The sequence below is a fragment of the Culex quinquefasciatus genome, chromosome 3 (genome assembly GCF_015732765.1).
Source record: "Culex quinquefasciatus strain JHB chromosome 3, VPISU_Cqui_1.0_pri_paternal, whole genome shotgun sequence".
In the NCBI taxonomy this organism is placed as follows: Eukaryota; Metazoa; Arthropoda; class Insecta; order Diptera; family Culicidae; genus Culex; species Culex quinquefasciatus.
This window is the reverse complement of record NC_051863.1, coordinates 197651632-197664834: the sequence shown is the minus strand read 5'-3', so window position 1 is coordinate 197664834 and position 13203 is coordinate 197651632. Positions and strand designations below refer to the sequence as shown.

Below are 13203 nucleotides of genomic sequence, written 5' to 3'. Positions count from 1 at the left end.
TCAACAAAGTCCGAAAAAGCAAAATATAGAGAATTTTCTCAGCTTTTCAAAAATATTTTTTTCAAAGGTGGGCAAACATGGGCACTATTTTTAAAAAATGAAAAACAGCGACTATTTTCAAAAAAGTTACCTAAAAATGGTTATAACTTGGAAACGGTGCACTTTATCAAAAATTTACTAAAGTACCTTTTGACTGCAAATTCGAATTGAAAAATTTTTGCGACCAATATTTCGATTTTTTGAAAAAATCTGTATGGATTCAAAAAATCATAGCTCGGTCAAAGATTTTTTGCCCATTCTGGAAATTTCTGAAAAGTTGGCATTAGATGTCCTCTAAAACATATCAAAAAATAAAAAAAAAATAAAAATAGTGTTTTTTTTTTTTGCAAATCAAGTTTTAGTGACAAAAAGTTAAATAAAAAATCACGAATTTTTTTTTTACCTTGTATCATTTTTTTTTTCAGTGTAGTCCATATCCATACCTACAACTTTGCCAAAGATACCAAATCGATCAAAAAATTCCTTCAAAAGATACAGATTTTTGAATTTTCACATATCATTTTTGTATAGACAGCTGCCAAATTTGTATGGAAAATTATATGGACAAACTAAGGATGAAAAATGGCTTCTTTGGGCATACCGAAGGCACCAAAAAAGATTCAGCCGGATTAAAAAATACAAAATTAAAATTAAAGAAAAATGACCGATTCCGTAGAGAACTGCTCACTTTTAAAACTTGAAAAAACTTAAAAGGCAAAGGTAATTAAATGATGTGGTAGAATAAGTCAAAAACTATTAGTATCGAACATAAATAGAACAAAATAAACGCAAATTAAAACATAAAAAATGAAACAAGAAAAATATTAAACAAAAGAAGTAACATAGAATAAAAGTTTTACAAAATGTTTGGAGGTCAAACATTGAAAAAACAAAAAAAAATAAGGCATAGAGGGTTAAGCCATGTTTTGGTAAATTTCTGGAGTGCTTAAATCAACAACCCAAGAGATATTTGTTATTGAAATTTTAAATCACAAAATTCCATTTGTAGATAACAAAATTATGATAAGCTGCTTAAAACCATCCAACATCGACTTTCAGCTCGTTCTAATCGAACTGGTTTTCTCATGCTGTTTGAATCACCCAGCGTGCAGCATAACTCATTGAGCCCACCGGTTCTACACGAAACCTTCCATTCCTTCTGTTCTTTCCTTTCAAGGATTAGAACCTTCCAGTGTTCGTTCACCACAGACACAAAGCCACACAGTATCGTTGTCAATCCTTTTCCACTTTGCTGTCCGTAAATAAAACGATTTACTATCATAATCGCAAGAGTGGCTCATGTTTGCTTATGGTATTTGTTCTGTAATTTTAATATGCGTTTAAAAATTCTTATTGTACTCGAAATTCAGCAAAATATCTTTAAAAAGTCATGAAATTTCTAATTATCATAGGACAGTTTTGCACCCAAAGCCACGATCAACATTCCGAATAGTAACTCCAGTAGTAGTGTTAGTATCCACACGCGGTCGGAACGCTCCCAACAGAAGAAAACGGCCCGAAGTCGGCCCCTCTCGGGTTAGTCTTCGTCCAGCTGCAAGAGCGTGCGCACGTGCCTTTGCGTCTTACAAATCCGCGTCCGCGTTGTTGTTATTGTCATTCGTTGAGCGTCGTCGTCGTCGTCGTCGTCGCGCGGGCTTCGCGTTGTTTGTGTGTTTTTCCAGACAGGTTGGTCAATCGATTCCAATTCGCAGCGGGTAGCAATAAAAATAATAATAATAACACCCCAAAAGCGTCGAGGCGGTGCTTCGAAGCGCGATTGCTGCATTTGAGTGCATTTGCGCGACGTTGCTTAACGCGTGAAGATGGCTTAATTATTTTGTTTAAATTCGAAAGACTGGCGCCACAAATTGTCATTACTCTGCTATCGTTGCGTGATTTCCTTCATTTTTCGTTTAAAAAGTGGTTTTCCTTTCAAAAAAATACGATCGTACCTTGTCCAGCCTGTTTTGAATCGCATATTTTTTATGGTTACCAGCTCCACACGCACTCGAAGTTATTTCCAGCAAAATAAGAGGAAAAAAGTGAACATTCAAAGTGTCCAAAAAAGGGGCGCACAGCGCGAAGCAACATCATCCCCACCGGTGGTGGTGTGTGATTGGTGGGTGTCGAATCGGTGTTTACCTGTCTGATAAAACAAAATTGTGAACCATGGGGGTGGGTTGGTTACGAAACTAGCCAATCAACGACGACAACGAGGAAGTGAAATGAACGCCAATTAGCTGTCAGGAAATTTCACTGTTTGGTGCCCAAGTGTGGAAATTTAAGTGCCAATTTAAGACCCTTTCCCTAAGAAGCAAAACCGTGACCTATCAATCTTCGGCATTTCTTAAATTTCATACATGATTTTTAGTGTTAAGAAAAATTAAATTAATAAAATTATAATAACCCCTTAAAAAATCTCTCTACCCACATCCAGAGTGTGAATCGATTAGCAAAGTTGGCTGTGAGTGTGTTGTCGTCGCGAAAATGCATCAAACGTGAAGCACGTGGTGGAATTGGAAAGTTGTGACAGCACACTCGCTCGCACAAACAAACCAAAACACAAACAAATATATATATTGCATACCAGAAGGGGAGAAAAGCGTGTCGCCGCCGTTTTGCAATATTTCTTCAGCGTCGCTGCCTTCGACTGAAAAATAAAATAAGGGCCGAAGGAAAGGAAGGAGTGAAAATCCGCCTGCTTTGATGCATATTTTTGCAAACGTAAGTAACTTTTTTTTCTTATTTGGTTTGTAAAGTGGGTTTTCCTTGAGTAGTAGACCTCTGGCAGGGCTCGTTTACGAGTTAGGTTTATTTATTCATGCCGGTTGACTCATATTCGAGTTTTCACAATATTTTGGGCGGAAAGCAATCACTGTGGTAATGCTTGGTGTTATTTTCGATGAACACGTAAATTTTGTATTTCGTTTCAAAAAAAATTTAAATTTACCTTGATACATATTCAATGATTTATTTATTATTTGAATTCATTTCATTAACAAATTAAATTGAATTATTTTTAATTCATTTTTTATAAGATTAAAAAACGATACCTTTTCAAAATAAAGTGGAAAAAACTTATAGAAGGAAACTATTTTTAAACTTCTTTGATCTGTTTTTTGGCAAATAAACCACAAGCAATTCGCAATATCAATATTTTTATTCTAGTTCCTTTTACACACTTTTTAGCAATCTAATTATTCTTTAAGGTTCAAAATATTTGTTTTAACGATAAATTATTTAATTTTGAACATGACATCAAAGCTATATTTTTCACGCATTATTTTTTTGTGAAACGTTTGAAAAAAGTAGATAGAAATGCACAGAAGAAAATTTTATTAAATTTTTTTTAAGTTTTTCTGCTTGAAACTGAAGTTTATCTATTTTAAATAAACTTGACATTTTTTAAGGAATGAGTAAGCAAGCTTGCAATGTTTTTGCCTTTCTTACTAAAGAAAGGTATAGGTTTTACTTTAAGGCTGGACGTCATTTTCATCTTCGTAAATATGTCGATTCAGCATGAATTTTCTTCGGAAAAATCGTCAAAAAATCACACTGCATCGATTTTAGACGCTCTATCGATTCACCTTGACAGAACTCGCCTATCTCCAACCCTCGAATTTTGAGAAAATAAATTCCGTGGAGTTCGAGTGATGTCCGTGTGTGGTAATTTTTTGCCAAATTTTGTGTCGCGTAATCCTCGGCTCCCTATTTTCGATTTTGATTGTTCCAAGTGCATTTGAAAGCTGGTGTGCTGAACAAGGGTCATTTTGAGACCGAATTTCGAAATATCCATCTGTTTTCGGATGCGGCCAGACTTTTCAACAAAATACACAGTTTTCAAATGAAAATATGGTCAAAAATTTTCATTTTCTTTTCTTTTATTTATCTCAAAAATTGCATTTTTCGAGCTCTACAACCTCCCAAATTTTCATCCAGATCCATAATCTGGTTCTGGAGTTAGAGCCGTTTGATTAACCTACCAAAAGAAAAAAAATCCCTAAAAAAAGGTAAAAGCCCACCTGGTGACCTTTGCCAACACTTTTCATTTCCGATTTTATCCGAAATTTCTTTCTACATCCATAGTACAGACCATGAGTGAGCATCTGAAACAAATTTGACATCTATCGGCAAGCCGGATCAATTTTTAGAGCTATTTACTTTTGCCTTTCTTACTAAAGAAAGGTATAGGTTTTACTTTAAGGCTGGACGTCATTTTCATCTTCGTAAATATGTCGATTCAGCATGAATTTTCTTCGGAAAAATCGTCAAAAATCACACTGCATCGATTTTAGACGCTCTATCGATTCACCTTGACAGAACTCGCCTATCTCCAACCCTCGAATTTTGAGAAAATAAATTCCGTGGAGTTTGAGTGATGTCCGTGTGTGGTAAATTTTTTGCCAAATTTTGTGTCGCGTAATCCTCGGTTCCCCTATTTTCGATTTTGATTGTTCCAAGTGCATTTGAAAGCTGGTGTGCTGAACAAGGGTCATTTTGAGACCGAATTTCGAAATATCCATCTGTTTTCGGATGCGGCCAGACTTTTCAACAAAATACACAGTTTTCAAATGAAAATATGGTCAAAAATTTTCATTTTCTTTTCTTTTATTTATCTCAAAATTGCATTTTTCGAGCTCTACAACCTCCCAAATTTTCATCCAGATCCATAATCTGGTTCTGGAGTTAGAGCCGTTTGATTAACCTACCAAAAGAAAAAAAAATCCCTAAAAAAAGGTAAAAGCCCACCTGGTGACCTTTGCCAACACTTTTCATTTCCGATTTTATCCGAAATTTCTTTCTACATCCATAGTACAGACCATGAGTGAGCATCTGAAACAAATTTGACATCTATCGGCAAGCCGGATCAATTTTTAGAGCTATTTACTTTTTGCCTTTCTTACTAAAGAAAGGTATAGGTTTTACTTTAAGGCTGGACGTCATTTTCATCTTCGTAAATATGTCGATTCAGCATGAATTTTCTTCGGAAAAATCGTCAAAAATCACACTGCATCGATTTTAGACGCTCTATCGATTCACCTTGACAGAACTCGCCTATCTCCAACCCTCGAATTTTGAGAAAATAAATTCCGTGGAGTTTGAGTGATGTCCGTGTGTGGTAAATTTTTTGCCAAATTTTGTGTCGCGTAATCCTCGGTTCCCCTATTTTCGATTTTGATTGTTCCAAGTGCATTTGAAAGCTGGTGTGCTGAACAAGGGTCATTTTGAGACCGAATTTCGAAATATCCATCTGTTTTCGGATGCGGCCAGACTTTTCAACAAAATACACAGTTTTCAAATGAAAATATGGTCAAAAATTTTCATTTTCTTTTCTTTTATTTATCTCAAAAATTGCATTTTTCGAGCTCTACAACCTCCCAAATTTTCATCCAGATCCATAATCTGGTTCTGGAGTTAGAGCCGTTTGATTAACCTACCAAAAGAAAAAAAAATCCCTAAAAAAAGGTAAAAGCCCACCTGGTGACCTTTGCCAACACTTTTCATTTCCGATTTTATCCGAAATTTCTTTCTACATCCATAGTACAGACCATGAGTGAGCATCTGAAACAAATTTGACATCTATCGGCAAGCCGGATCAATTTTAGAGCTATTTACTTTTTGCCTTTCTTACTAAAGAAAGGTATAGGTTTTACTTTAAGGCTGGACGTCATTTTCATCTTCGTAAATATGTCGATTCAGCATGAATTTTCTTCGGAAAAATCAAAAAATCACACTGCATCGATTTTAGACGCTCTATCGATTCACCTTGACAGAACTCGCCTATCTCCAACCCTCGAATTTTGAGAAAATAAATTCCGTGGAGTTCGAGTGATGTCCGTGTGTGGTAAATTTTTTGCCAAATTTTGTGTCGCGTAATCCTCGGCTCCCCTATTTTCGATTTTGATTGTTCCAAGAGCATTTGAAAGCTGGTGTGCTGAACAAGGGTCATTTTGAGACCGAATTTCGAAATATCCATCTGTTTTCGGATGCGGCCAGACTTTTCAACAAAATACACAGTTTTCAAATGAAAATATGGTCAAAAATTTTCATTTTCTTTTCTTTTATTTATCTCAAAATTGCATTTTCGAGCTCTACAACCTCCCAAATTTTCATCCAGATCCAGATCCAGATCTGGTTCTGGAGTTAGAGCCGTTTGATTAACCTACCAAAAGAAAAAAAAATCCCTAAAAAAAGGTAAAAGCCCACCTGGTGACCTTTGCCAACACTTTTCATTTCCGATTTTATCCGAAATTTCTTTCTACATCCATAGTACAGACCATGAGTGAGCATCTGAAACAAATTTGACATCTATCGGCAAGCCGGATCAATTTTTAGAGCTATTTACTTTTTGCCTTTCTTACTAAAGAAAGGTATAGGTTTTACTTTAAGGCTGGACGTCATTTTCATCTTCGTAAATATGTCGATTCAGCATGAATTTTCTTCGGAAAAATCGTCAAAAATCACACTGCATCGATTTTAGACGCTCTATCGATTCACCTTGACAGAACTCGCCTATCTCCAACCCTCGAATTTTGAGAAAATAAATTCCGTGGAGTTTGAGTGATGTCCGTGTGTGGTAAATTTTTTGCCAAATTTTGTGTCGCGTAATCCTCGGTTCCCCTATTTTCGATTTTGATTGTTCCAAGTGCATTTGAAAGCTGGTGTGCTGAACAAGGGTCATTTTGAGACCGAATTTCGAAATATCCATCTGTTTTCGGATGCGGCCAGACTTTTCAACAAAATACACAGTTTTCAAATGAAAATATGGTCAAAAATTTTCATTTTCTTTTCTTTTATTTATCTCAAAAATTGCATTTTTCGAGCTCTACAACCTCCCAAATTTTCATCCAGATCCATAATCTGGTTCTGGAGTTAGAGCCGTTTGATTAACCTACCAAAAGAAAAAAAAATCCCTAAAAAAAGGTAAAAGCCCACCTGGTGACCTTTGCCAACACTTTTCATTTCCGATTTTATCCGAAATTTCTTTCTACATCCATAGTACAGACCATGAGTGAGCATCTGAAACAAATTTGACATCTATCGGCAAGCCGGATCAATTTTTAGAGCTATTTACTTTTTGCCTTTCTTACTAAAGAAAGGTATAGGTTTTACTTTAAGGCTGGACGTCATTTTCATCTTCGTAAATATGTCGATTCAGCATGAATTTTCTTCGGAAAAATCGTCAAAAATCACACTGCATCGATTTTAGACGCTCTATCGATTCACCTTGACAGAACTCGCCTATCTCCAACCCTCGAATTTTGAGAAAATAAATTCCGTGGAGTTCGAGTGATGTCCGTGTGTGGTAAATTTTTTGCCAAATTTTGTGTCGCGTAATCCTCGGCTCCCTTATTTTCGATTTTGATTGTTCCAAGTGCATTTGAAAGCTGGTGTGCTGAACAAGGGTCATTTTGAGACCGAATTTCGAAATATCCATCTGTTTTCGGATGCGGCCAGACTTTTCAACAAAATACACAGTTTTCAAATGAAAATATGGTCAAAAATTTTCATTTTCTTTTCTTTTATTTATCTCAAAAATTGCATTTTTCGAGCTCTACAACCTCCCAAATTTTCATCCAGATCCATAATCTGGTTCTGGAGTTAGAGCCGTTTGATTAACCTACCAAAAGAAAAAAAAATCCCTAAAAAAAGGTAAAAGCCCACCTGGTGACCTTTGCCAACACTTTTCATTTCCGATTTTATCCGAAATTTCTTTCTACATCCATAGTACAGACCATGAGTGAGCATCTGAAACAAATTTGACATCTATCGGCAAGCCGGATCAATTTTTAGAGCTATTTACTTTTTGCCTTTCTTACTAAAGAAAGGTATAGGTTTTACTTTAAGGCTGGACGTCATTTTCATCTTCGTAAATATGTCGATTCAGCATGAATTTTCTTCGGAAAAATCGTCAAAAATCACACTGCATCGATTTTAGACGCTCTATCGATTCACCTTGACAGAACTCGCCTATCTCCAACCCTCGAATTTTGAGAAAATAAATTCCGTGGAGTTTGAGTGATGTCCGTGTGTGGTAAATTTTTTGCCAAATTTTGTGTCGCGTAATCCTCGGTTCCCCTATTTTCGATTTTGATTGTTCCAAGTGCATTTGAAAGCTGGTGTGCTGAACAAGGGTCATTTTGAGACCGAATTTCGAAATATCCATCTGTTTTCGGATGCGGCCAGACTTTTCAACAAAATACACAGTTTTCAAATGAAAATATGGTCAAAAATTTTCATTTTCTTTTCTTTTATTTATCTCAAAATTGCATTTTCGAGCTCTACAACCTCCCAAATTTTCATCCAGATCCATAATCTGGTTCTGGAGTTAGAGCCGTTTGATTAACCTACCAAAAGAAAAAAAAATCCCTAAAAAAAGGTAAAAGCCCACCTGGTGACCTTTGCCAACACTTTTCATTTCCGATTTTATCCGAAATTTCTTTCTACATCCATAGTACAGACCATGAGTGAGCATCTGAAACAAATTTGACATCTATCGGCAAGCCGGATCAATTTTTAGAGCTATTTACTTTTGCCTTTCTTACTAAAGAAAGGTATAGGTTTTACTTTAAGGCTGGACGTCATTTTCATCTTCGTAAATATGTCGATTCAGCATGAATTTTCTTCGGAAAATCGTCAAAAATCACACTGCATCGATTTTAGACGCATCGTCGCCAAGTCGACAAGTTGTCAAGTTGTGTTTCTAATGCTGGCGCGTACTGCTGGCGCGTCTTGTTATTGGGATCCAATATACTCTAATATGTGTTGGGTGCCCTATCGATTTTCATTTGCTACTATAGACATCGTATATTTTTCGGCTCTTTAGTATTATCATTATATGCATAACTGTCCAGTATTTGTTTTGAAACCTGCGACATGAGACCATTATGCGATTTAAATTCTGTCATTTATTTTTGTTGTGTGGTGGTCTAGAGGTTTGTGTCCTAACTAATATTTTATCTAGATCAGAGGCAAAAGATTAAATCTTGAGAAACATTGAGGTGAATTTGAAAGAGCTTTTAGAGAGTGGGGATCTTTTTAGAAAGTGGGGATCTTCTTCGAAAGTTCTTGGCTTGCTTCTTGTTGTTGGGTGAAAAGGAAAGCTTTGATCGCAAGCGAGCGAGGAGAGAACTTATATTCCTTTCCTCTCCACACTCGCGCTCACCGAACACGGCGCCTTGTGCTAAAGAGGCGATGGTGTAGAGGTATAACTTCAAGCGTTGTGTTGTTGTTTTTTTTTCGTTGCCAGCTAGAGCTTCTTCTCGCTCGCGGGCAAAACATCGCTGACAACAGTGCCTGCGGCACATTCTGAAACGCCGCGCGGCGTGTACCTTTGAAAAAACGGACAATACCAACAGTGTTGGTCCAACACACAAAAGTGCTCGTACCGAAGCTAAAAAACCAAAACCGCGGTGTTTGTTGTCACTGGCGCAAGGGAAGCTTGCTATGATCGCGTTTGTCATAAACGCTTGTTTGATTACAAACTTACTAACATATTGTACGATTGAAAATATTCTTTTGGTGAAAATTGCGTTTTTTATTTCCTTTGGAAATCATATCATTTATAATACATTGCTTTCATCATAAGACTTTCTTTTGTGCTGACGTTATAAATAAACAAAGTCGATGTTATGAATTGAAAAAGGTTCTACCATTGTTATATTCTTTAGTAAGAAAGGCTCTATCTCACCCCAGGTGGAATTAAATCGGGTTTTTATAAATACTTTTTCTAATTTAGGGCGTTAAATTTCGCTAGGAAAAAAAGCTTGAAAAAAAATATACAGATTCATTATTTTGAAAGTAAAAAAAGGTTGCGAAGAATTCAAATGATTTTGGTACATGCGTTATATAAAATCCAGTATATGCGAAATCATTCTTAACATATTTTGTAAATATTTGAATTTAGCTGCGCAGAACCGTTAATTTTTTTTCCTTACGATCATTTTTTTTTAAATTTAAATTAGGCCGTTGCAAATATTTTTTTAAAGTTAATGTCCCTCGACTCTAACCTAAGTCGAGGGGGGGGGCAAAAAAAAGTATAAAAATTGAAACTACGAGCCATGGTTTCAACAATTTGATGAAAAAAGTGTTTTAAAATGCATTATACACCTGTCCAGATGTTTTGCCATCATTAGTTTCCAAAATATCTAAATTTTCACGAATATTTTATTTTTTGCGTTTTTTATAAATATTCAAAACATTTTTGAACAAGCCCAAACATGATAAATATGATTATCAATGCAGAAAAATGCATTTTAGATTGATTTCAGTTGCCCCCTGATTTTTCAGACCAATTTTGAAGGGGGGGGCGACATAAACTTTAAAAAATATTTGCAACGGCCTTAATTTTTATAGAAAAACATTTGATTACTGAAATCTGAGTATGTTTTGTTTTGTTTAGAAGTTCAAATGATTTTGATAACAAGGTTTTTATGTCCAATGAACAGAAACAATTCGAATATAATTTCATGCAATTAAAAATTGGAATTATGTTTTACTTGTTATTTCTGGGCTCTAATTTCAGAACCATCATTGCCAATGATTGGCAGTCATTGCTCCAAAAGTGGAAGACACCAAATTTTACGTTAAAATCAAAATACATGATTTGAAAAACTTCTTTATGAAATTGTTTCTTTCTGTTTAATTTTCTTTTTTTTTCAAGTGTAGAGTTTGATTTGAAAAGGTCCTATATACATACCGAATTATAGAACTTTTAAAGGCAAAAACTTTAGGAATATTCTTTCAGGCCTGCTACTGCTTACGATTTGGGCCGGTTTAGCACCCCAGATTACCTCACATATAAGTTATTGTAAAAAAGTGCTTTCAGAGATCCCTAATATCTGCATTTTTATAGTCTCAGTTTAATTATCAAATCTAGAGTTTTTTTAAATAAAGGCAATAGGAACATAAAACTCATGAAATTTATTTATGTTTATTAGATAAATTCTTCTTATGTACTGCTTTCTAATCTAATCAAATCGAACATAAGCACTGTCAGTCAGATAAAAATACTCCCAAGAGGAACTTGGGGTAGGACCACGCCTCTTATCTTATCAAATATATTGTTAACAAAAAATATCAGCTGTTACAAAATAAGTTTCAAGTTGCACTGAATATGAATGTTTAAAGTTTTTCAGTTTCAGTTTGGTTCAATATAAATAAGTATTTAATTTAAAAATTCCATGCCAACCTTTAGATGATTGTTTGAATTGACTATAATTTAAAAGTTTCATAATACAAAAAGGAGATCAATTCTTTCCACTCACCCCTAATCTGATTTATGATGTTCCTATATCATCAGACCTCATTTTCGTTGTAAATCGAGTTAAAAATAAACCACTTAAGAAACTTAATAACCGTGCAAACCAACCCAACTACCCTGGCCCAATAAAAAAGTTGTTGAGGTGTAGTGAAAAAGTGCATCAACAAGCAAAAAAAAACTCAATTTAGTTACTTTCAATTCGATTACATGGCCCGGTTTGCATGCTCCAGTTATGCATGATCAAAAGCGTTCATTCCGGGAACGCTGGCTGAACCACTTTCAGCAACAGTGTGTCCAAAGTAGCCCGGTTTGACAGTGTGCTTTTGGGCTGATTTGGTGACGCGGGCACGTGCGAACACATGATAAACATCGGTCGCGCACGTTAAATTACGTAAAATTTTGCCGGCTTTTGTTTTGATGGTGAGTTTCGTGCTCTCACGTTTCTTTTATTTTGGCGGAAATCAAAGCCAAGCATAACAAGTTTCCAGCGGTCAGAATCTTCCGTCGAATAAAAGTGCTCCAGAATGTTTCCAGAGCCCAAGATCCATTAGCCTTCGAGGAAGAATAAAGAACGATAAAAGTAGACTCGTTCTATTTTTTTCCATGGAAGAAATACCCACACAGGGTAACGAGATTCCACTCGTTCCTCAAAAGGTCGTAGCTCCTCTCGAGTTGCAATCTTGCACAGCTGCTTCAAGGATATCAAGTACATACATATTTTATTTATCTGTCGCAACGCCAGAGTGCAATAAATGGGGTACCTACACGACGCACTTGGGATCCAGTTCCTTCCAGATCATGAAAGAGTAACTAGTTGACTGGTGCAATTCAACCATGTGACAGCCAATTGGGGCGAACAACTGACCTTTTCAACGGCATTGTCCAGGCAAGGTAGGAAATGATTTCGCAGATCTTAGTCATATCTCGAAGAGTTTATTGATCCTGAGGGCTCACACACCCCGTTTCGATAATCGTTTTCTGTCGACTAGACGAGGGTAGAAGTAGGTACGAGGAAATACGATTAATCACTATCATTTTATGGCGTGTTTCTCGATTTCAGCGCGATGAAAAATAACCGCAAGTTATTATGTGAGCAACGATAAATCGTTTGTTGTTTTCTTCGATTTTCAAGGCCGCGGACACGCGCCTTGGCTGATGAAAGAGGTAATTACCGGGCGTTTTGTAAATTGAGGTATGCGAGAGGAGAATTTTCGAGAAGTGTTGGAGCGAGTGAGCTTGAGTTTTTTTACCGTACCAAATCAAAACAAAGACATAAGTGTTGATGATTCAGACTCTTTTATTAATAACAATGAATAAGATAATATAATATAACAGAACACATCTTTTAACAAAATGGTATTCAGGATGAGGATGCAATAAAATTTGATTTTTTTTATTTGTTTGAAACATGAGTAGTTATTTTTTCGATTTTTTACATTGTTTAGATCATTTTTTATGAAAAAATATTTTTCGATTTTTGTTGGTATCACTATGCTGCCGTTCCACGCATAATTGTCCCATGTAATTTTTGGACGATTTTGATTTTTGACATTTTTAAGTTTATTTTGTCGTATACTTTAAGAAAAACACATAAAATCTAGTACTTTGTTCGGAAACTCATCAAAAACAACACCAAGTCTGTTTGTCCCATCGTTACACTTCTACGCATAATTGTCCCACCAAGTATTTTCTCTCATAGAATCATTAGTTTAACGAAGCATTATGCCTTGTTTACCTATTGTATAGCAAGAGGATCATAAATAAGAGTAATAAATTACTAACTGGGGCGATTAAGGACACACAGGACGGATAGGAACCCACGGGACAATTATGCGTAGAAACACAGAAATCGGTCGAAAAATTTCAATAGCGTTTTTCTCAGTTGCACTTTTTTGAACATG

The 13203-nt window shown here is 35.7% G+C and overlaps 1 protein-coding gene across 3 annotated transcripts in view; it reads left to right on the top strand.

The window, feature by feature from the left end:
* Window positions 1–1591: 1591 nt before the first annotated feature.
* LOC6031106 (pancreatic triacylglycerol lipase) overlaps window positions 1592–13203 on the top strand; it is a 33726-nt gene continuing 22114 nt past the window's right edge. The window contains exons 1-2 of one of the 3 annotated variants that reach the window (XM_038263550.1): window positions 1592–1725; window positions 2477–2763. The gene's annotated coding sequence lies outside the window, so the exon portion shown is untranslated. Of the gene's footprint in view, window positions 2764–13203 lie in introns of all 3 variants that reach the window. The other 2 variants (XM_038263549.1, XM_038263548.1) reach the window with 2 other exon arrangements.